This window comes from Ostrea edulis, chromosome 8, assembly GCF_947568905.1.
Source record: "Ostrea edulis chromosome 8, xbOstEdul1.1, whole genome shotgun sequence".
Taxonomy (NCBI): Eukaryota; Metazoa; Mollusca; class Bivalvia; order Ostreida; family Ostreidae; genus Ostrea; species Ostrea edulis.
In genome coordinates this window covers 64,992,676-65,019,305 of record NC_079171.1, presented here as the reverse complement: position 1 = coordinate 65,019,305, position 26,630 = coordinate 64,992,676, and the positions used below count along the sequence as shown (strand labels likewise).

At 36.0% G+C, this 26,630-nt stretch overlaps 1 protein-coding gene and 1 pseudogene across 1 annotated transcript in view; both read right to left on the bottom strand.

Annotated features, from left to right (window-relative positions):
- LOC125682753 (IgGFc-binding protein-like) overlaps window positions 1–21,302 on the bottom strand; it is an 82,918-nt gene extending 61,616 nt beyond the window's left edge. The window contains exon 1 of the mRNA XM_056146682.1: window positions 21,227–21,302. The gene's annotated coding sequence lies outside the window, so the exon portion shown is untranslated. The remainder of the gene's footprint in view (window positions 1–21,226) is intronic.
- Window positions 1,422–26,094, bottom strand: LOC125663471 (uncharacterized; annotated as a pseudogene).
- Window positions 26,095–26,630: the final 536 nt, after the last annotated feature.

The window sequence follows — 26,630 nt, the reverse complement described above, 5'->3', positions numbered from 1 at the left end:
ATATTCTTCAAATTGGACTGCAAACCCTTAAAACTGAAAATCCTACATATCTTGAAAATGTGTGTATTGCTTACAGGAGTTATGGGATTGATCATTGTTCGTTATCTTCGCCTGTCATGTATCTGTTTAACGAAAACTATTTTTAAAAACATTATATCATATAGATTAGTCGGATTGTGATTCTATGCATTATTGATGCAAAATGTTTGAAAATTCTGCAACTGCTGATGTCCGCTAAACGATAATTGATTACGGAATTAGAAATTTATGGGGAATGATGTGCGAAACATTTCATAATCGAACGGAAGACCTATTTGTTACTTGCAACGAGATGGTGTCTAGTTTAAGGTTACATTCTTACATTTCATTACTACCACAAAAGAGGGAGAGGGGCCCAACCCGCCAATATACCTTATTTAGCATGTGAAAATAACTTACATCTCACATAGAAATAACAGCAAATTAACGTTTTCAATATAATAGAAGGGGAGTGGGTCCGTCCCTAGTACTTCGTACAATGATATTTTCTGCCGACAGCCATATGACTTTGTAAATTGACAGGAAGATCGACAGGCGATAATGTTCTTAGTTGTATGGTTGATACATATTGCTAATTATTGCAGAGGGGGTTTATAGGGGTTGCGTCCCCTTTCATTTTGAGAAAGAGAGAGAGGAGAAACAACTTGAATAACTGGCGGTCGTATATCAACTTAAGGTATTCAAAGTATAATGACCATCTTTCATATCTAATAAATGGATGGTGGAATATTTGTAATCATGGTATCATTTTGAAGGGTTCATCAAATAAAAATAATCCACCATAGGAATTTTCAAAATTTTGTTTACTGCTTGATTTATTTCACCTAAAATTTAACATTGAAGTATATGGGAAAACCATGATTTATTACAATATTTTAAAAACAAATTATATTTTCATAATAATCTCTTGGTAGAAAGTTACATACTCTTTCTTTTTATGAAAATATGAAATAAAATTAATCATTGACCTCACATTTTTAGAAAATTAAATTTTTCTTATTTTTACAAAGGGCAGACAACTTTTCCAAAAAGTCTTAAGTGCGAAAAGGTCAGCTTCTAATCATTTACCAGTCATGTGAATTTCATCTGCTTCCCTTTCATCGTTATTTAACAATAAACTTTTATGTTGATCTAGATCCTTCAAAATTGTTCATTATCCTTTCATTATACATGGAATACCTTAAATGACAGCCGCCAGATTTACTGAAGAGCGGCCAGTTAATTTAGATGGTAATGTCCATATTTTACGTGGCGGTGTCATATAAATTAATGTTACTTCTATTCCCTGACACCGGCTACCGTAGATTCTTCACCGGCAGTTGTTAATGTCTTGATATAATTGAAAACTTCTTGAAAGCAAATTAAAATTACATATATGTTACCGGGTGATAACTCAAACAAGTATACCGGTCACAAGGTTTATTTATCACAATCGCTCAGAATAACATCTTTCACAGATCATCCAAATGTTATCCGATAAATATCATCCAAAAGATTCAAATATGTGGTATTAGAATCCGGATGGATCTATAGTAATGTGTAGATCTGGTGTATTTCTGATTAGTAGATTGTAGTCTGTAAGTCCAAATGTCCAAAGTTTTCAACTAAAGTATGACACAACTTCCCAATTCAATTTCTAAATTCAAACTGAATCTTACACTGACCAAGAACTGTCATGTGACCAATAATTAAGAAACGAACCGATGAACCATGAAAAACAATCCGTAGCCAACCTAAACTATAGCTGGCCATAAGGGAAATACTCAAATATTAAAAGTTGTTCAATACCAACTATGGAAACCTGTTTGTGTATTTATTGCACATATCAAGCTGATATTATTTATCGTAAAATTAAAAAAACACTGAACACATGTAGTAATATAAATTAAACATTTTATCATTCCAGACGGGTAAGGATGCTCTACTACATATATACGTAAACCTCTCGGTATGGTATACGCCCCTTCGATATAAAAAAAAAAACACGTAAATCCAGCCCCGACTTCTCATCTGAATTAACATTACATGAAGATTGAACAGAAAGCTTATATGCATCATACTCCAATGAAAATGAAATTTTACTAAACGCGTGTTTATTTATCGATGTTTCACATCCGTGAGAGTTTACATAGTGATAAAATATGTACTTCAAATTGTAGGTAAAATGTACATAACGTCAAACTGTAAACATCAAATTGTATGTACAATATAAATATATTCTTATGATTTAGGGTAAAACGAGGTTTCCAGAGAATCCGTATCCGTCATCATTCCGATGACCATAAACAATCAGTCCGAATTTTGATTTATCAGTTGTTGATAAAACAAATGTTTCACCAGTATTTTTAACTTGAAAGACACGGACGTCGAACGCTTTATCTAAATACACAGAGCTCTGATAAACAGTGTTATAATGATTTCTAGAGAGCCCATTTATCTGAAGGTCATCTATGGAGACAGCTGGAATTATTATGCATAGGAAGTTTTCCGTATATCCAGATGGTACTGTGATCTTGTAGAAATCAACATACTGATGTACGCCGGGAATAATTGGCATGTAAGGATCAACATAAGGACTAGAAAAAAAGCCAGTAACTAAAACGGGCTTGTGTGATTCTATAGCTGCTGTTTCGTTTGATTCCATATTTTTGTAATCTCTCTCATTCAAAATCCACGATGATACCCTGCCCCCAATAGTGATGTTGACTGTGTTGTGAGTTGGGGTTACCACCTGAATTAAAGTTTTTGAATTATGGAAAAACGGGGGCACAATGAACTGGTGATCCAGTCCTGTCGTTGGGGGTAGCTGAGTTACCATGTGACTGCACGCAACACGAGATAACCTATTGCATCGGTTTCCGGAGAACACTGCTATAGGTTCTGTAGATGTTATAAAAGTCCCGCTAAGATCTGTAGTATGGTTGACCTGGAAAGTTTCGAATCTGTTCAACGTTATGGAGAAAACATCACCGTCACTATACGCCCTGCCTTGTAATGTGATTCTAGAATTGTTAGCCATTTTGAATTTTATTTTTATGTCTGTTCTGTCAATGAGGGCTCCAATGGCAAACTGACTGTAATAGTCTTTCTTTGTGGTTATAGGTTGTGTCGTAGAAATTAGATACTGATTAGACAGTTTGTATGTTGGAATAACAAGCGTCCCGTCAGAAGATTCAGGAACAAAGGTATCAAAAATAGTGACTGTCGATAGTTCGGAGGTCTGTATTATGACCGCCTTTGGTTCTACTTTAAGATATTCACACGTAAGATCAAAAGGAAGAGTAAATTTCGATTCAGATGTAATAAAGCCAATGTTGTCCACTGATGCTTTAATGCTTAGATGAGGGGAACTTGATATATTGACCGAGGTTTTATTGTCCGTTGCTATGTAAATTGTTAAGGATCCTGAAGCCCTCTGGATATTTCTCATGAATAAAACAAGGAATTCTCTGCCTCTACTACCTGTAGTGAATAAAAATAAATATATCAAAAAGAGATTTAAAAGTAATTTTCTTAATTCCAATTTGTGTTATAGTGTTTATGCTTTAAATTCCTCAGTAAGCTTCCCATTACAGAACGATAGATTTTTTAAGAGAAAAAATGAGATATGTGAGACCATGTAAGATCTATTTCTTATAAGAACAATTAATTTCAAAGCACAACTTTTTCTGCAGACATCGCATTTTAGCCTTGGGGCTGAAGTGCTGCGGCTACAACGTGATATGTGACATTTACCTGTTGAATGCGGTTCCTGGGTAGTTGTCGTCGCTGTTGTCGTTGTCATCGTGGTTGAAGACGAGGGAGATGTGACATCGCTGCCTGAAATTGAACGTGTCATGAGTAGGAATTTTTTTACGGTTTTCTGAATAAAAAATTGAGGCCCTCAGGCTTTACCAGTCTCCTGCGTTTTACATGAAAAGGTGAAGATGATGAACAGTGATCATCTCATAACTCCTATAAGTAATACAAAATAGAGAGTTGGGCAAACACGGACCACTGGATATACCAGAGGTGGGATCAGGTGCCTAGGAGGAGTAAATCCCCTGTCGACTAGCCACACCCACCGTGAGCCCTATATCTTGATCAAGTAAACGGAGTGATCATGTATTTAACAAGAGGCCCAAGGGCCTAGAATCGCTCTTCTGATAAATTGTACAACCCCACCATTTCTATTCTTAGCCTCTTAGTATTCTAAATCTTTAGTTAAATCCTAAGAATTCAAAAAAAAGTAGGTCAATGTGACCTACTTTTTGGTTTACACATTTTGAGAACCCAAGAAATATCAACTGACAAAGTTTGATGATTTTAAGCCAATTAGTATCTAAATATTGAAATATAGCTGTCAAATTCCAATCGTAGGTCATGGTGACCTACTTTTTGGTCAGCGAACTCCGAACATGCAAGACCCATCAACTGACAAAGTTTGATGACTGTAGGTCAAATAGTATCTGAAATATATAAATATAGCCGTCGAATTCCAAAAGTAGGTCAAGGTGACCTACTTTTTCGTCAACACCCTTCAAACATGCAAGACCCAACAACTGACAAAGTTTGATGACTAGGTCAAATAGTATCTGAATTATATAAATATAGCCGTCCAATTCCAAAAGTAGGTCAAGGTGACCTACTTTTTGGTCGAAACCCTTCGAACATGCAAGACCCATCAACTGACAAAGTTTGATGACTGTAGGTCAAATAGTATCTGAAATATATAAATATAGCCGTCAAATTCCAAAAGTAGGTCAAGGTGACCTACTTTTGGTCGACACACTCCTAAGACTCAAGATGCATCAACTGTCAAAGTTTGATGATTGTAGGTCAAATAGTGTCTGAAATATAGTAATTTAGCTGTCAAATACCAAAAGTAGGTCACGATGACCTACTTTTTGGTCGACACAAACCGAAGACTAAAGATGCATCAACTGACAAAGTTTGATGATCCTAGGTTTTACAGTGCCCAAAATATGCATATAAAATTGAAAATGTGAAATTTGAATATCTGCAAAATTCAAAAAGTAGGTCACTGTGACCTACTTTTTTATAAATATGTTTCAAGGCCTCAAGATGCATCAACTTACAAGATTTGATGATTCTAAACCTCTCGGTATTTGAAATAACAACTTAAAATATATCTATAAATGATAAGCCATAAAATTCAGAAAGTAGGTCACGGTGACCTATTTTTCAGTTGACGCATTTCAAGGTCCCATGATCCACCAACTGACAAGTTTTGATGATCATAGGCTTCAAAGTGTCCAAGATATGCATCAAAATTAATTTTAAAATAAATACCTGCAAAATTCAAAAAGTAGGTCACCGTGACCTACTTTTGAGACAACTTGACACAACGTCCTAAGATGCATCAACTGTCAAAATTTGATGATCCTAGTCCTTATAATGACTAAAATATCTAAGATTTAAGGAATTTAAATTTTTTTTAAATTTAGGTCAACTTTGAAGTGACCTTGAGACCACGCCCTTTGCCCCAGGGTAATGCCTTGAACAATTTTTAATCTACAACATATCCTCATCCTTATGTGTAAGTTTGGTGATAATCTGCCCTGTGGTTCTTGAGAAGAAGATTTTTTAGAAACCACTACTTTTGTTTGTATTTTCCTGATTATCTCCCCTTGTTAAAGGGTCACATCCCTCTATTTCGTATGTATGAAAGCCCTTGGGCCAATGATACCCTGTAACAAATTTGAAAAGAATTGGCCAAGGGGTTCTTGAGTTATAGCCCTTTTTCTAAAACGTTTACGCACACCGCACACCGCACAAATGGCCATAGCATTAGCTCTTTGAGCCTTTGGCTCAGAAGAGCTAAAAATACATGTATCACTATTCCAAAGAGCTATGAAATCTAGAAAAAAGATATTGTTCAGAATACCTAAGTAAATTATGATATTCAGCAGCAGTATAAAACAAGATGTGTTCTTAAAACTCACATATCCCCGAAAGTTCCCATACTGGAGAAATACTAATAATGTATGTAACAATAACAAAATATGACTAATTTGAACTCGTCCTAGATAGACAATTTTCGTATATCCTTTTCTGTTTTACCAAATAATGCATTTAGCTATTATACCATCTCAGCAATCTTAAAGATGTGTTTCAAACGATAAAAGCAATAATGATTATCATAACTTTTACCAAAACCTGGGACTAAAACCCTTGTTTCCAGGGATCATGAAAAAACGACTACAGTGTACCTACTCACTTTGAATGTATATTTAGTTTCAATTAAGTATCAGTAACCTTAAAGAATATATTATTTAAGTGTTCTACACATATGTACAAGTACTATATATACCAATGTTGGCCCTGCCCTGGAGTGAGGACATCTGCTCCAGGGATCATGAAATTACAATTTTGATAGAGGCATTTCTGTTCTACATCACAATGCTTTTAGTTATACATGTACCCTCGCAAACGAAGTTTGGGGGAATACTGGAATGACCTTCTCCGTCTGTCCGTCCGTCTGTTTGTTCTTAGACTTCATTTGTCAAGAGGATATCTTTAACACTAATGAACAGATTTGATTAAAACTTTATGTATATCATATGAAAGGTGAAGATAACGAAGTGATCAAGCTCATAACTCCCACACTCAATACAAAATAAGAGAATTGGGTAAACAGGGACGGAGTTATCCGTATTAAAATCAAGATACATGATTAAAGTCAGTCTCTGATCATCAGACCTATAGAAATCCCTTTAAGGGTCTGGCTGTATCTGGATATTTTACATGCAAGGTGAAGATAACGAACAGTGATCATGCATCTATGACTCAATTGATAAACAAAATATGCGATAATTCATGTATGTAAAAGTTATACGGTACCAATTTTGATGCACCAGATGCGCATTTCGACAAATAATGTCTCTTCAGTGATGCTCAACCGAAATGTTTCGAAATAACAATGAAGTTTTAGAGCTATTATAGGGAAAAACAGTGTGCCAAAAAGGTGGAGTCAAATTCGTCTAAGGATAAGAGCTATGCGTGAGGGAGATAATCCTTAATTTTGAAATGAATTTCTAAATTTTATAACAGCAATTAAAAATACATCCGTATTTTCAAGCTAGTAACGAAGTACTTAGCTACTGGGCTGTAGAGACCCTCGGGGACTATCAGTCCACCAGCAGAGGCCTCAACCCAGGGGTCATAATGTAAAAGTTATACGGTACCAATTTTGTATGTTATATATTTTGGAAATAAAATATCATTGCATGTCAATATCAGGATTATCAACACCATACTAAATCAATAAGGTGTATCTTACATTTCTATTGTTATACGGAGTACTGACGCTAATTGTAGTTTATCACAATATTCATATTTCATCTCATGCCTACTCCAGTTTTTGTGAATATTCTTAAATGAAATAGCATAGAATTCTCTTTCGTGTGTTAAAATATCGTGGTAGTTTATTCCTAAATATAACCGTTTGTTTGTGTGTCTATCTTATTATCGAACATTTTTCATTTATGTGGAGATGAATTTTCACACTTAGCAGTGAGGGTTTTTATCCTGCCAATACCTGTATTGATATGAAAACTCCGTCTTTAACGTCATATGTAAAATTCGTTCCCGACTTCCCGGTATCGAGATGACCATAAATAAAAATTCAGGCTTTTAGATGCATGGGCGTATTTGTGACCTTAGTAACTTGTAATTAGTCAACGTCCGTCGTCGTTCGTCTTGCGTTGTCTCTCCTACTTTAACAAGTTCAAGGAATTACTTCATTCACCTGATCAAGACATAGGGCTCACGATGGATGTGACCGATCGACAAGGGATGCTTACTCCTTCTAGGCACATAATCCCATCTCTGGTATATCCAGGGATCCGTGTTTGCCCAACTTTATATTTTGTATTATCTATAGGACTTACGAAATTTAATACTATTCATTACGTTTATGATGTGAAATAAAACCTTTGAATAGTATCCTTCTTTCAAAATCACTAGGACATTGTAATACAAAATTCCACAATTTTTTTTTGTGCTATGGAAGTTAGGTAAAGTTTTAACGTAAAGTAATCTAATGAATAGAATTCAAATTGTTTTTATTTCCCAATGCGTCGATATATTCACAGCTAATCTAGATAATACGCCCTTGCCAGGCTTTTTATGAAAGGTGAAGATAACGAACAGTGATCAATCTCATAATTCCTATAAGCAATACAAATAGAGAGTTGGGCTAACACGGACCCCTGGACAGTTTGAAATCTATCAATTCCGCTTTTCTTTTGTTAGAAAACACATACGGAACATTTTGGGTCGCAGCCATATTGTGCATTTTGTGGACCCGTTGTTGTAGCATAGAATCCCACCCCCAGAAAAACGGGCCGGGGATAGACATCCCCCCGGTAAGATGGGCCTGGCATAGAAATTCCCCCTAGGAAGAATTAACCCGGACCCAATTTCCCCCTAGGAAAAACCGTCCCATTATAGAATTTCCCCCTAAATGACAATACGCCTTTTTTCCCCTTCTCACATTTTAGCTATGTATCCGTTTCCAGTTCTATTACTAGAATTCTCTTGCTTATCTTGACCAAGGAATTCTTTTTTTTTTTATTTTGAGCAGGGTCTTGTGTATCACAATCATCATTGTATGATTTTTTTAAAAAGAAAATTATTCAAATCGTGTAATGGTATATCAACATTGATTCAGACATTTCAAGTCTTTGCCGTTATTCACTAGTATCGAACATTTGAAATAGTGTAATTGGGAAGGAGTCAATGTTTTTTTATTTACAATATCGAATTTAAATAAACGGGAAAATTAAATTATTTTTATTTATACAGTGTATTTATTTCACTTTTCAGACATTTTGATTCCATATCTTCTGGTCGACTTTCTGCGAAAAATCCTAATGATAGTTAAAGTCTTTTGGGAAGCATATTGTATTTACTATATGCAATTCAAAGTTTTCAGCATGTACACTTTTCCGCCCTGGGAGAAACTCTAAACTGACTTTATACAGGGGATAGTATATGCTGGGGGAAAAGTCACACCCACCATAAGCCCTATATATGTAAACAGTCCCGATACAGACATTTATCTAAATGTTCAGAACTTTGGCCACTACGACAGTAGGTTGGATTCTTACATTGACTATTACACAGATCCGGTAAGCAGCACTTTGAACAGCTGCCGAGATATCGCCTTCCAAAGATGTCAAGGTTAGAGGAACAAGCCTAAAATGAAAATAGGAAATGAGTGAACATGTGATACGCTATTCCGAGTAAAAAAGATTCAATCGAAATGCAATACGGTATTCTAATTAAAGGGACATAACTATTCAAAATATAACTTCAATTATTACCCTAAAGTGACAAGATGGATAACAAAAATATACAGTTATCGCCCTTTGATAATTTCAAATCAACAACACAAAAACATCACAGTGATTTGAACAAAGATGCTTTTTTCCATAAAATGATATTGCATGTAGCAATACAACATTTTCTAATCACATCATAAATACAATTAGGTGTGGACTTTCTAAAGGTACCCGCTTCTTTTTATTATTATAGGCACCTTTGAGCGTACATAGTGTATGAAAAGGGTGTTATATAAATATGGTATTATCATTGTTGTTATTGTTATCATTAGCGTTATAATCAGTAGTAGTAGTCTTAATAAAACTTCAATGTTTCAATGTTTACGATAAACAGAAAACGAGACACACTCAAGACTTAATATACGCAAAACATAATCAGATTAAACACGATGGAATTGTAAAAAAAAAATAAAAATAACGGTAAGTGTGTTGTGCAGAGCACCCCAGTGAAACCGATTCTAGTTATTATTAGGTTGTACAGAAAATAGATAGGTATATGTCGGGTAGTTTGATGTTTATACCTGTACCTGTTCCTCACATGTTTGTTGTTACATGGATATAAATATGTGTATTGTCTGCTAGTGGCATCATATTTATAAGTGTTGAAAGGGGCACCTGCTACTGTTTATTGCTATATTGGTATGTATGATGCCTGATATTGATGTCACATTTATAATGTCTGTACTGTTACTTACCTGTTTATGGTTAGATATGTATGTATGTTGTCTGAAACTTAAAACTTAAAAAATGATACCCGTGGACGTCATTTTCGGTCTGACGAAGAAGTTGTGACAGCTGTTAAGGAGTGGGTCAATGGAAAGGACCCTGACTTTTTCAGTTCTGGGCTGATGGCACTTGAACACTGTAGGTGCATCATACTAGAGGGCAATTACATTGAAAAAGAAGAGGAGGATCTCAACCGGAAATAAGTTAGGCTGGTTATTTACTGACTCGCCCTCGTATGTTGCCTGAGAGTGATGTCACATTTAGAAGGTTTATACGGGCACCTGCCTTACGTGTTTAGTGCTATATTGGTATGTATGTTGTCTGAGAGCGATGCCACATCTATAAGGTTTATACGGGCATCTCTTACTTACGTGCTGATTTATACAACTTGATGTATACAAGTTGTCTCCGAATTCTTGGTCTTCCTGTATGTAGCAAGCCTAGAGAAAATGACGAAGTATATTAGTACCATGTAAAATAAAAACACTATTATAGTACACAGTGTCTAATGAACATGAAAATCGACGATCATACCACGTGCAATATTGAAACATTTGATATAGATATATAATTCATCTGAAGATATATATGTACAGTTCTGGGGCCATTTGCACGATTACTTAGATTCAGATCTGTCGTACGCACGAATTTTATTTTCTTAAGTGTTAAATCAATAAAAGTTCACGACAGGTAATTGAATTCTAAAAATCAAATTATGGAACTAAACATTGTGGTAGCTTATATTATGATTTGTCATTATTATATTAGACAATCTCATAACTTTTATAAGCAATACAAAATAGAGAGTTGGGGAAACACAGACCCCTGGACACACCAGAGGTGGGACCAGGTGCCGAGAGAGAGAGAGAGAGAGAGAGAGAGAGAGAGAGAGAGAGAGAGAGGGGGGGGGGGGCATTTTATTCCATTATCATCTGCATATGGTGTTTATAGCTCTCAACTGATTCGCTACGTAAGAGCTCGCTCTCCTTATTGTCAATTTTTAAATCGAGGCAATCTACTGACAAACAAGTTGATGGTACAGGAGCTGCAACAGTTTCGATGAAAGTCAGCATTTCGCAAATTCTATGGTCGTTATAACGTTCTAGTTCGTTAATACAACCTATCATTGAGTCAAATGCTGTCTGACGTGTTTCATACCGATTGTTAGGCCGTTCTTGGCACACTGATTTTGACTATGGATAACTCCGTTTATCTGATCAGGATATAGGGCTCACGGCGGGTGTAACCAGTCGACAGGGGATGCTTACTTCCCCCTAGACACCTGATCCCACCTTTGGTGTGTCCAGTTGAGTTGAACTGGATTCTTAGCAGATCAATATCGTCGTACATTTCAAGGAATGGACAAGTACTCTGATATTATCCAATATATAGTGTTCTATGTGCTGATGGAGATTGAGAAAGTTAAAAGATAAAACATCGATATCATAACTCTTTTAAGGAATGCAAAATGGAGAGTTGGGCAAACACCTACCCCTGACAAACCAGAACTGGGAACAGGTGGCTAAGAAAAATAAGGATGCCCTGTGGAGAGGTCACACCTGCTGTATCTTATGATAAATTTTACGAAAGTTTTGTGAATCTGGGCCCTGGACCACACATATGGTATGAAAGCAAACAAAATGTAAGGCCGATACGTTTTTCGTCATGTCCACATAAAATGTATGTGTCTCGACGGGTAATCCTACCTGGTTTGGTTCACAGACTCGGATTTGGTCACAAAGTCTGGCATCTGCAACCTGGCGACAATCAAAACACACGGGTCCCCGTGACAAAGGATAACCTTAAATTAAAAAGGAAATATTTGATATCGATTCGTAGTTTTAGATTATAACAATACTATTGAGAGAGTCTACAGTGAAGTGTGGCTACCTGATCCAGTGAACTTCAATAAAACTGACGGAATTTAAAGTTCTAATGGGGCTTTGATAAAAGCTTTAAGATATGTCTTGACACAGGAGTAATGGGGAACATCTTTGAAATTTTCACTATGAATCTTAATTAAAAACACGGTTATAGTGAACCCCCACGACCAGCAAAAACAGTGTGGCATAACCAAACTTCATTATACAGTAAAACAGGTTATAGCAAACCTCCAGGGCCAGCGAAAAACAGTTCATTATAACCGAACTTTATTATACAGTAAAACAAGGTTATAGTAAACCTCCAGGGTCAGCGAAGAATAGTTCGTTATAATGAAACTTCCTTATACAGTAAAACATGGTTATATCAAACCTCCAAGGCCAGCAAACAATAGTTCGTTATAACCAAACTTCATTAGAAACAGTAACAATTATCTTATTTTCCTTTCATAGGGAAATAAGTATCAGTTCAGAATAAGCAATGTTTTGATTCCCGGTCGAGCCAAACCATGAACATCGGCCAAGAAAACTCAATAATTAGATCACCTGATTAGTAATGCAGGGGTCTCACTTTGCTGTTACAATACACCTCCCTCACTTTGCTGTTACAATACACCTCCCTCACCTTCCTGTTACAATACACCTGTCTCATCTTCCTGTTACAATACACCTGTCTCACCTTCCTGTTACAATACAGCTGTCTTACCTTCCTGTTACAATACAGCTGTCTTACCTTGCGGTTACAATACACCTCCCTCACCCTCCTGTTACAATACACCGGTCTTACCTTCCTGATAGAATACACCTGTCTTACCTTCCCGTTACAATACAGCTGTCTCAACTTCCTGTTACAATACAGCTGTCTCACCTTCCTGTTAAAATACAGCTGTCTCACCTTGCTGTTACAATACACCTCCCTCACCTTCCTGTTACAATACACCTGTCTTACCTTCCTGTTACAATACACCTGTCTTACCTTCCTGTTACAATACACCTGTCTTACCTTGTTGTTACAATACACCGGTCTTACCTTCCTGTTACAATACACCTGTCTCACCTTCCCGTTACAATACACCTGTTTCACCTTGCTGTTACAATACAGCTGTCTCACCTTCCCGCTACAATACACCTGTCTTACCTTCCTGTTACAATACACCTGTCTTACCTTCCTGTTACAATACACCTGTCTTACCTTGCTGTCCACAGCCCTGTGTGTTTCAGAGATTAGATGAGCAACACTCCTGACACAGACTATGATGATAGTGAGGATCCACGCCGTTAAGACTCTTCAACTGGTGGGGACCACGTTTCGCTCGACAGGTCTAGAAGTGCATTGTAATTTCAATAGATTTAGCATTACATATTACAATACAGTATCTACGTACACTGTTTAATACCCCTCTATACAATACAGTATCTACGTACACCGTTTAATACCCCTCTACCAAGCTATATGATAGCAACATCTCGCTTTTACGCAAGAATACTTCAAGGAACTTTCAAGAATTAGTGCTCAGTTTTCTCAGTTGATGCGTATTTAAAATGTCAAACATTTGACAGTTTCTCAGTTTTACAAAATACACTGAACATGAAATGTCAAACATTTGACAGTTTCTCAGTTTTACAATATACACTGAACATGAATGTGTCAGTGGAACCAAATAATTATCATATTATCAAATTTCATATGTACAGGGGAATAAACAGCTGTATTACGTTTTCCATGCGTAGTTGGGAATTAAAAGGTGTATTTGAGAATTAAGGTTAAAATACAATACCATTCAATAAATGTCAGTAGAAATGATAATTCTAAAGAAAAAAAATCATTTGTTTTAGAAAAAGCTGGTTCATTAACTTGTCCATGTAACAATGATCCACATCAAGCAATAATCCTGTTTTTAATAAGAACTGAAGTTTGTTGATTTCACATGGATTACAACATACCAATATAAACAACAAATGATTCAGACAATGAATGAAACATCGTACCTGGGAACTAGCACATCCGGTGTCAAAGACCACAACTCCATTTTCAGACTTATGACTTTCCGTAAAACAAACCTGTAAATATTCATAAGCCATAATAAATATTCATAAGCTGTATTAAATATTCATAAGCCATAATAAGTATTCATTAGCCATAGGAAATATTCATAAGCCATAAAAAGCATCCATAAGCCATAGTATATATAGTATATGTTCCTAAACCATTACAATTCCATAATGTCATAATAAATATTCATATGCCATAACAATTTCAGAGTCAATATTCATAAACCATCACAATTTTATTATTTCGTACAAAATATCCATAAGCCATTGTTAAACCCTCAATAAACTCAGCATAAATTAATCACAAAACAATTCAAAGATTGAACAATTTAATTCCAGTTATTGAAAATAAAGTATTTCATATCAATTACAAATTATCAATTTACAATAGGTATAGATAGGTTTACAAACTATAGTGTTCAATGCTTGTTTACAGCCGAGCTAAATTCACAGACGACAAAATATACTGTTATAAATTGGCTGTTCTGTCCAATAGAATCAATCCCTAAATGTTTTTCCGGAATGCATAATTAATTCGAACGAGTGCGTACAAGTTTTTGATTGCGCTTATTTCCGTTTCTACAGGAAAAGACAGGGTAAATAAACTTGATATTGATTTTTTATGTTTTTCGACACATTCTGGGTATAGTCAGTTTTTAAATTGAGGTAAGCTACTGACAAACAAGTTGATGGTACAGGGATTTCAACAGCCTCGATTGAAGTCAGCATTTCACAAATTCTATGGTCGTTATAACGATCTAGTTCGACAATACAACCTCGCATTGGGTCAAATGCTGTCTGACGTGTTTCATACCGATTGTCAAGCCGTTCTTGGCACACTGATTTTGACTGCGGATAACTCCGTTTACCTGATCAGGATATAGGGCTCACAGCGGGTGTGACCGGTCAACAGGGGATGCTTACTCCTCCTAGGCACCTGATCCCACCTCTGGTGTGTCCAGGGGTCCGTGTTTGCCCAATTATCTATTTTGTATTGCTTGTGGGAGTTATGAGATTGATCACTGTTCGTTATCTTCACCTTGCATTCAATAATTTTTCAGTTATATGGTGGCGCCCAGTTTTTATTCGTGGAAGAGAGAACCCAGATACAGTGTACCTTGGAAGAGACCACCGACCTTCCGAAAGTAAACTGGGAAACTTTCTCATTTACCGGCGCGAGCGGAATTCGAACCCGCGCCGGCAGAGGTGAGAGGCCGTGTGATTTTGAGCGCGATGCTCTAACCACTCGGCCATGAAGGCCATATTTTGATGGATTCCAGATAATATTTAAAAATTTTAATGGATTGCACATAAAAAATTTAAGAATTTAATGGATTCTAGATAAAACTGAAAATTTTTAATGGATTCCACGTAAGATTTACATGAATTTAATGGATTTCAAACAATACTTGAAGATTTTAATGGATTTCATATAAAATTTTCAAGATTTTAACAAATTCCACATTATATTTACAGGAATTTAACAGATTCCACATATATTTACAAGAATTTAACAGATTCCACATGATATTTATATAACTTATATTTCAGTACTCACCTCTCCGTCGCCACATTTTCGGACAACATGGCAATGTCGTGGGGATACGCCGTTTGTACATGACAGACAGTACAATGCCTCTGGGAAAGAAAATACGCTTAATATAGAAGATATAAGTTCCGGAGACAAAGGAAAATCATTTCAGACAAAATCATCCATATGCTGAATAGGTCTTCATTCCGTTGCCTCTGACATGTCTCTTAATGAATATTCATAATTGAAATTTTCGTCAGTTCGGCATTCAAGAAAAAAGTGTTGGAATGACTGAGCTGATTTATATTGTCTGTGGATATGTTTAGCTGAGACTGCCAAAGTTCATTGCTTAAAATATTTTGTAATTTACAGTTTCCAAATATTGCCGTTCAATTGTGTTTTCGTAAAATTCAGTACTATTCCAAAGTTCAACCATGAAAGGTGAAGATAACGAACAGTGATCAATCTCATAACTCATATGTAATGTTGCATGTAAAATTTTGCATATTTGATTAAATATATATCTAAAACCATGCATTGCATTACAAATGATAAGCACAATTCGCACAATACTTCACAAAAGAATAAAACCACCATGCTACACCATGAAAATTTGTCAACGGAAGTATAAATTTCATCTCACATTCAAGTGTGAGCAATGAATATGTAAAAAAAAAAAAATCAGTATATGCACCCAGGGGTGTATGAGCCGAGTTGCATGGGATACATTGTAAAGCCAGGAATGACGCGGTATATTTATAATTGTGAAGAACTAATTTCAGTTTTAAATTTTTCGAGTTACTGTCCAGAAACCATATTTGTTTGAAATTTTCAATCTATATTCGGTCACTGTGACCTTGACCTTTGTTCTCCAAAATCAATAGGGGCCTTTCTTTGCTGGTATCCAACAATATATCGAAGTTTTATTTGATTCAAATTAAAAAATTTCGAGTTATCCTCCGGAAACCAAAATCCTTTTGGAATTTTAAATCTATTTTCGGTCACTGTGACCTTGACCTTTGACCTATTTTCTCCAAAGTCAATAGGGGTCTGCCCTACCTGGTGCATAACAATATCGTCAAGTATCATGTGATTCGGATTTAAACTTTCTGAGTTATCATCCGGAAACCAAATATTTCTGAAATTCTCTTTGTATATTCGGTCACTGTGACCTTGAACTTTGACCTTTTTTCTCCAAAATCAATAGGGGTCTTTCTTACCTGGTACCCAACAATATATCAAAGTTTCATTTGATTCGAATTTAAACTGTCGGAGTTATCATCCGGAAACCAAATTTTCCTGAAATTTTCATTCTATTTTCCGTCACTGTGACTTTGACCTTCGACCATTTTTCTTCAAAATCAATAGGGGTCGTCCTTACCTGGTACCCAACAATATATATTAAAGCTTCATTTGATTAGATTGTAAACTTTTCGAGTTATCATCCGAACACCAATTGTTGACGCCCCCCCCCCCCCCCCCCCCCCACACACACACACACGCCTGCCCGCCCGCAATACCAAATCAATAGCCGAGTTCAACTTCGTTGCAGCTCGGCTAATTACTTTATAAATATTGTATGAAGGGAAATATTCGCCTCGCTTCATTTTTGTCCCTTTCGCCCTCGTTGTCATAGGACGAATCTAGGACTGGACATACAAATTCTCTCTAGTGACAGGCGAAGATAACGAACAGCGATCAATCTCATAACTCCTATAAGCAATACGAAATAGATAGTTGGGCAAACACGGACCACTGGACACACCAGGGGTGGGATCAGGTGCCTAGGAGGAGTAAGCTAAGCATCTCCTGTCTTTTAATACAACTTCGTATGGTCGAATTTGGGACGAGGCAAAGTCATCAGTAAGTGTGGGGGGACAGAAATTAACCCTGTATACAATCCTGCGTAAAATCGATGTAAACTTCGCTGTTTAGGGGTAAATGTTCTGTGCTTCTTTTCTATTTTCTGTTTTGTTGTTCTTGATTTGTTTTGTTTAAGTTTTCTTTTTTATATTCATTTACTCGAGAACATGATAATCATCAGCTCATACACAATACATAAATGGAGCAATGGTGTATCAATGATTCATACATCAAAATTGATGGGTGTAATCGTTATGGATTCAAATATGTAATAATTTCCCACTTACCCGCCACAGCCACGTTTGTCAGGAAGATCAGGAAACCTTTATAAAGAAATATACAACACAAACTAAAACCTTAATTTACTCAAACAAAGGTTCAATTCCAGAAAAAACTCAGTTACCATCTTAATTTTTTTCATGTATAAAACGGGAATTATTAATTCCAAATTACGGTTACTGTGGTAATTTTTTTGATTTTTTTTTTTTTTTTTTGATTTCTTTTTTTAAATTATATTTTATTTATCTCTTTACTTTTTTTTCTATTTATTAAATCTTGAATAAATATGCCTTGAATGGTAATGAAAAAAATGAATACAACAGTGATCCCATAAAGACAAAACAAAGAAGACAACAAACAGGGACTTCTGGAGACAACACAGATAAATCATACGTCACGTGACATTGATGGGATACGCAGCACGGGTTGTCAGTGACCTCATGACGTCATCCGCCCTCCCATTTTATGTTATTTAGTCTAAGCTACAGTGTATAAACTATCTACTAACGTCTACTACAGGTTACATACATGTAAGGTGAAGATAACGAACAGTGATCAATCTCATAACTCCTACAAGCAATACAAAATAGATAGTTCGGCAAACACGGACCCCTGGGAGTAAGCATCCCCTGTTGACCGGTCACAGCCGCCGTGAGCCCCATATCCTGATCAGGTAAACGGAGTTATCCGCAGTCAAAATCAGTGTGCCAAGAACGGCTTAACAATCGGTATGAAACACGTCAGACAGCATTTGACCCAATGCGAGGTTGTATTGACGAACTAGATCGTTATAACGACCATAGAATTTGCGAAATGCTGACTTCAATCGAGACTGTTGAAATCCCTGTACCATCAACTTGTTTGTCAGTAGCTTACCTCGATTTAAAAACTGACTATACCCAGAACAAGCTCTTGCATATCGAATCAGTTGAGATATATAAACACCATATGCAGGTGATAATGGAATATTGCTACATAAATATGGGAAGTTGACGATGGAGAAGCTGAAATCATCCCGTTTGTCATATACAGTAGTTGAGTTGTCAGTTTGCCGTTAATGTCTACTTTCAATAAAATATCTAAGTATGAAGCAGAAGTGGACGACTCTGTGGTGTCCTTTATTTCGAGCTCACAGGGATATATCAAATCGACATATGAATGTACTAATAATAATAATGTGAGGCATTTATATAGCGCATTATATAATTTGTAATTACTCTAAGCGCTTTAACAATGTAAAATGTAAAACATGATAAGATTAATCAGAGCATAAAATATAACATCCAAATATAATAAAACAATTTAAACATTACGAGTTCATGCGACAAACCAGCCTTTACTTTAACAAAAAAGAATATATTACAAAATATGGTTATAAGATTTCCTACAAAGATATGTTTTGAGGTTTGTCTTAAAACTTTTGACAGCGCCACACAAACGGATGTCTATCGGTAAACTGTTCCATAGTGTGGCAGCTGTTACATCAAACCTTCGATCTCCATAGGTCTTTGAACGAACGCGTGGTTTTTCTAGCAATCTTGAATTGCATGAACGCAGAGATCGTTTTGGTTCGTACACAGTGATGAGGTTGCTGATATAGGCTGGTGGGAATCCGTTTAGTGCCTTGTATGTGTGTAGTAAAATCTTGTATTCAACACGGGAATCAACTGGAAGCCAGTGCAAGGACGCAAGCACCAGTGATATATGGTCAATCAAATAGTGCACTGAGTTTTAAAAATGTTATATTCTGCGATGATTACGGGATTCGTGTTTTCTTGTGGTGAATTCTTCATGATAGACTCTTATTCGCACATCCGAGCGGCTATATGTAAAAACCGATGTAAGGCTACAGCGTAGTATGATAAAGGAGTCAACTTCCACTTGTTTTACTACATAATTCATTCAAAGCAACCACATTTTCATAAACGTATAAATATTCAATTTATAGGAACTTTTACATCATTAATAGGAGAAATGTCTTCAGTGTAGAATATCAGTATCTTTATTTTTTCTAAACAGCCATGCACATATCATGTTACTGTAAGAATGTTTTCGTTTCACTCTTACAAAGGAATATATATGGAAATGAAATGCTTAGAAAAGTTGATATTAAAGTTTCATTAATCATATTTCTGCAATTATTGGTAAAAAGAAAATAAAAAATCATGAATAGATTTCATACCTAGATGTTTTGTAACAAATGTTTTAGATTTCTTTTTTTTAAAAATGAGCAAAAATGAGATTAGAATGCCTGTTCAAACAAAGGATATGTTTCAATGAAATATGTAGCGTAAAGCTTGAAAGTTGACTCATTTATGGCACTACGCTGTAAACCATAATGTGAAATAAATGGCTAATACAATAAAATAATTTTCTTTTTCCGAGCATAAATACATACATGTATTTGTGCCATTAGTAACTCTATGGTAATCAAGAACTTGTTCATCCATGATTAATCATCTGTATGTAAAACGTATACGGTACCATGTTTGCTGCACCAGATGCGCATTTCGACAAATAATATCTCTTCAGTGATGCTCAACCGAAATGTTTGAAATCCGACATAACAATGACGTCATAGAGCTATTATAGCCAAAACCAGCATGTCTCTTCAGTGATGCTCAACCGAAATGTTTGAAATCCGAAATAACAATGAAGTTTTAGAGCTATTATAGGCAAAAACAGTGTGCCAAAAAAAGGAGGAGTCAAATTCGTCTAAGGATAAGAGCTATGCATGAGGGAGATAATCCTTAATTTTGAAATGAATTTCTAAATTTTATAACAACAATTACATATACATCCGTATGAAAGGTGAATATAACGAACAGTAACCAATCTCATTACTCCTATAGGCAATACAGAATAGATAGTTGGGTAAACACGGATCCCTGGACACACCAAAGGTGGGTTCAGGTGCCTAGGAGGAGTAAGCAACCCCTGTCGACCGACTACACCCACCGTGAATGCTATGTTTTGATCAGTATGTAAATCGTTATCATAGTACGCAAGTACAAATCTACTCTTTACAAACGCTGTCCTGAAGAACATTTTTATTTTCATTGATAATTATAATGAGCAACCTTGTTGGTCTTTTTTCAACATACAGAAAGCTAAAACCACACCATGGAATGGGGAAAAAATGTCACTTTCATCATATGGATTTCCTCTATAGTTATATAGTCGTCATTTACCATTCAAGAACCGCGCGCCTTAAGCAAACCTTTAAATTTATCAAAACTGGATGACCTCTAAATCAAAATTGATAATAGTATCTTTTATTTCACAAATAAGCATATAGGTAGTATTCATTGTGCCCCTGATGTAGGAAATGTAACAACAATTCTAAATAACTGAACCTTCACTCAAGTCTGACGGGTAGAAAAATCCCGTATTCATCACAACCTTATAATCACGTGTAATCGAATACCTACATTATATTGGCAAATAGTTCTGCATGTGAAAACCGAAGCTTTTGGAGAAAGGACATCCCGATGAAATTAATTTCTTACCTATGATACAAGCTTTCAAAATCGTAAGACGTATGCAGTGTATGAAATATGGAAAGGACAACTTGTATGTGTTATATATATGCATACAGACGAGATAAAAATGACAATTACAACATAGATAAGAAATCGTCCGAATCTTTCAGAAACCAAACAGCTGACGATCCCAGATAAGCAAAAATTCATCGACTGATTCACAACCACGTCGTCAAATGAATAAAGAAAATAATATTCAATTTTGGGTCACTTCTCTTTAATGATAGCTATGTGCACCATTCAAGACTCTTTTGATATTGCCTAATCTACCCTACATGTGCATAATTATATTCTGTGCTAGGATTTCGTAACAATTCATATTCCTTCACATCTGCCTCATATTGAGATATTTTATTGAAAATGAATATTAACGGTAAACTAACAACTCAAACTGTATGATAAACGGGATGATTTCAGCTCCTCCGTCGTCAACTTTCCATACTTATTATCACCTGCATATATTCCGCGTCATGACCATCCAAAGACTCAGGGAAGACCTAATTTGAACATTTACATAACATGAAGATGTTTGGCGGGTGCGACCGATCAACAGGGGATGCTTACTACTCCTAGGCACCTGATCCCACCCCTGGTGTGTCGAGGGGTCCGTCTTTCCCCAACTCTCTATTTTGTATTGCTTATAGGAGTTATGACATTGATCACTGTTCGTTATTTTCGCCTTTCATTGAATTGATACATCAAGATGCTTGTATATTGAATTGATACATATCACTACTTTTGTCGTCCGATTCCTGATTAATCGCATAAATTGGAACCTTGTCATTCATTGTGAAAGGCCAATATAACAAACAGATATCAATCTTATAATTCTTATAAGCAATACCTAATAGATATTTGGGCAAACACAGACCCCTGGACACACCAGATCACGTGCCTAGGAGGAGTAAGCACTCCCTGTTGATCGGTCGCAACAGCCGTGATCCCTTAGTTATTCCAATAATAATATAGGCAATGATATTAAGTGATAAAATAACATTTTTGTATTTTCTGAGTCAACACACGTCACTTGTCATCAACACTGCTGCGGTATATAAAATTCAGTTCAATAAAGAGTTGTCCACAATGGCCCAAGGTTAGTTAAAATTCATTCTCATACAGGATTGATTGATTGTAGCTTGCTTAACGTCTCGCTCGAGAAATTTTCACTCATATGGAGACGTCACCAAGACCGGTGAAGGACTTCAAATTTAGACCTCTGCTCAGCGCTTACGGCCATTGAGCAGTGAGGGTTCTTTAGCGTGCCACACCTACTATGACACGGGTCATCCGTTTTTAAGGCCATCTCCGAGGACCCGTGACATTCACACCTGATGCCGAGCGTTTGGTGATGGAACTGTCATTACCTGTTGTAACGACTTAGGTCTGTCGAGGCCGGGATTCGAACCCCGGCCTTCCGCATGTGGGGCGAACGCTCTAACCTCTCGGCCACCGCAGCGGTTTCTCATATTAGAAATCTTGCTTTATGACACAAAGACTGAAATTGTATGGAAAATTCTTTAGAGCATAAAACTCTAAACCCTTTTCATTTCAAGACATATCGAATAATGAAATGCCTTGGCTGTTTATTTTATGCACACTGTCTAAACAATGGACACATAAGAGCAATTTCTGTGTAATCCACTATATCATATACCTAGTAGTGTATCAGCCCTGATACACCTATCTTGGCTAGGGTGAGACAGCTGCAAGTAGGTAGGGCTGTCTCGCCCTAAGGGCCGAGATATCTCTGTTTCGGCCCGTTGTCAAGGGGCTGTCTCGCCCTCAAATTTCAAATAGCTATTTCTTCTTTAATCTTTTGAAATCTAACATAACTACATGAAAAAATGATGTTAGACAAATTTTTTTTCAAATATAATACTTTCTTCCACGACAAAATTTAATTTAAAGTAATTCCACCCTCCTGTGATGTCATCAGATTTTGCAAAATCAATGATTTATTTACATTTATGCATGATAGGAACATAAATTTTGTTGGAGTCTTTTCCTATAGTTGTTGTAAAAAATCTTGTTTAAAAAAAATATTTCAAAAGTCTAAGTTATAGATGAATAATCAATGATACGTTTCAAAATATTGAATCCAAAGGCAATAACTCTGTTTCTATTGATTTCTTTATCAAGTCTATTATGCAATGATTTCCCTTATTTTTTACATACATTTTGTATATTTTTGTGAAGATACAGTTTCATGAAATTGTTATGAATACTACTATATCGTCATAGCCAGTTTTTATGAGATTTTGATAATGCTGTTTAATGAAAATTGCAATTTTCTGACGGTGATATATGATTCTGATTATGTACGTCTCACATCTTAAAAAGTGTGATGACCTATGTATTTTATTTGATAATTTGTTAGTTTTAACTCTAATGAATGGAAATAAATACACAATTTAAACTTGTATCAGATAAAACTGCGAGTATGGAGTTACCTTAAGCAGAAAAATTAAATAAAAACGTTTTCAAAAACAGCGCTAAATTGTAGCGAGTATCTAAGCAAAGGGGGGGGGGGGGGGGGGTAACCCAAGTAACAATTGTTTATTTAGAACAATAACACGTTTAACTTCATTTAAAAACAATCACCGTTCTAGGAGACAGAAAACAGTAGGAGGATTATGGAGGGTGATACTAAAGCATTATTAGAAATTCCCGGTCCTAATGGAGATCAAAATGTTAATTTACGGTAATTTTGATGTAGAAAATTAAAACGATTTCTGAAATCTAAAATGCAGAGGACTTGGCAATAAAACGAGAAAAGCAGAACCAATATCTTCCGACGTTTTTCAACGACTTATAGATGCTAAACAGATGGGAAACGGTAAAAAAAAAACTTACTTCAGTATAAGGTAACATTCCCTAAGCAAATAAATAGCAGCATCAGATCTGTAAACATTCCCGTTCATACGATGACGCCACGTAAACAAAGTTCTACAACTCTTACAAATTATATGAAAATAATGAAAACATTATGTTTGGTAAATCCGAAAAAAGAAATAAAAATAATTCATTTATTTCCAATTTTAATATTCATTAGCAAGCCCCTGGGAACTGCTTAATAGTATATACATGTACATGAACAGCACAGCGATAGATATGACGAGTTTCTCAGCCAAGCAGTTCAGAAACGTTCAAATTCTAGACCACATGAGGGGATGTCCATGATTAATCATCCAATTATAGTGACCAGCAGTGGAATAAAGCTACAAAACCCAGACTTTAGCATGTTTCATAATGCCAATAGTACTGGAAACATAACCATTAAAGTAAACTCACTGAAGGAATAAAATAGTCAAATATCGTTGTACAGTATACCATGTATTTATGTTTGGGTCAATACCCCCCCCCCCCCCCCAATTTTAAAAAAAAATGTTTATCAACTTGTTGTGATTTAGGTATATGATATAAACAACATCACACTCTACGGGCTCGGGCCGATATCAACTCTCGGGGCCAATCCCAGGTCCGAGATCAACATTAGAGTGTGATATTCTATATTTAGCAATGCAAGGTGAAGATAACGAACAGTGATTAATCTCATAACTCCTACAAGCAATACAAAATAGATAGTTGAATAAACACGGACCCCTGGACACACCAGAGGTGGGATCAGGTGCCTAGGAGGAGTAAGCATCCCCTGTTGACCGGTCACACCCGCCGTGAGCCCCATATCCTGATCAGGTAAACATGTATACATTTAGATCAGGAAGATTTCAGATTTCTTGGTGGAAGAGAGAACCCAGATACAATGTACCTGGAAAGAGACCACCGACCTTCCGAAAGTAAACTGGAAAACTTTCTCACTTACCGGCGCGAACCAGAGGTGAGGGGTCGTGTGATTTTGAACGCGATTCTCTAACCACTCGGCCATGGAGGCCCCTTTCTTATGCTGAAATATAATCATTTAGAGAACTGTGAGACTATAGTTTGTCCACATAATACAAAAGCATGTGACAGTTTGTTCACTTCAGATGTCAGATGAGACACGATCAACACTTTGTTGTAAAAATGTAATATATATCCAATATTCCAGAGTTTTCTTTCTTACAAATATATAAATCCACGAAATTACGCCCCCACGAACCCGTAAAAATTCAGCAAACCAGGAAAATTGGCCCCCACGATATTAAATGATTCTACAGTATATCAGAACGCTCACTACTAACGAGAGACTGGATTAGAATTTTAAGAGTTTTGCTGTGTGGTGGGGTCCTATATCAGTGTGTAAAGGGAGGGAAATGAAACATGAAGCTCAAGTTAATATTTAGTCTGGTGCTTTATGAAATTTCTATTTGGTCACATTGATCAATCCATTTTGACTGCACTACATTCCTCCCCCTAATAAAGTCGAGTTTCTAATAATGTCGAAAGATTAATGGGGGCAAGGGAGGAATGGACAACTCTGAGGTGTCTTTTGTTTCGAGTTCACAGGGAAATATTGAATCGACATCAATGAAAATGATTATTGTTAATAGATAAAACGTCGTCGATATATCCAAATGTCGAGTTGAAGGCCAAAGCACAACATTTTTCCTTCTCATGTATAAGCTTTTGAATAAACTCTGCTTAATTAGAAGATAAAACAGGTTAGCTAACAACGGAGCACAATCCGTGCCCATGGGGATTCCAACAGACTGTTGGAAGACCTAATTACCAAAGACTACAAAGATATTGCCAATGAGGAACTCCAGCATATTTTTTCTTATATCAACTTCAGAGTACTTTCGCGTGGAATCAGAGTGGTGTTTAACAAAGTAATTTTTGGATGACTGATCACTAGATCGGAATATTTCCATGTATTTTTACATTATCTTATACATCTTTATTATGCTCTATAATGTGAAAACAGGTTTTAGAACAATTAAACTATCATCAAAGAGAGCATATTAGCAAAACATTTTCTGAAACATATAATGAAGTCGTGTGTGTTGCACAGAATTCAGCTTAATTATCACGCATCAATTATTTTTATGAAGATTCTGAAGATGTTATTTGCACTCACTGAAACTCACACCCTAAAGCTGAACATTACAAAGTTTTTCTCTCAACTTACATCAACTCACTTAAAGGTGAAAATTGTGGGTTTTTTTCTCAGACTTTACAGAAACTCATTCGAAGTCTAAATATTGTGATTATGATTTTCTCTGAACACGCAGAAATTCGAACTCAAAAGGTGAAAATTATGATGATGTTTTCCTCAGACCTTACAGAAACTCATTAAAAGGCTAAATATTGTGTTTAAGATTTTCTCTGGACTCACAAAAACTAACACTCAAAAGGTGAACATTATGACTACATTTTTTTCTATGGACTTACAGAAACTCATATTCAAAAGGTGAAAACTACGCTTAAGTTG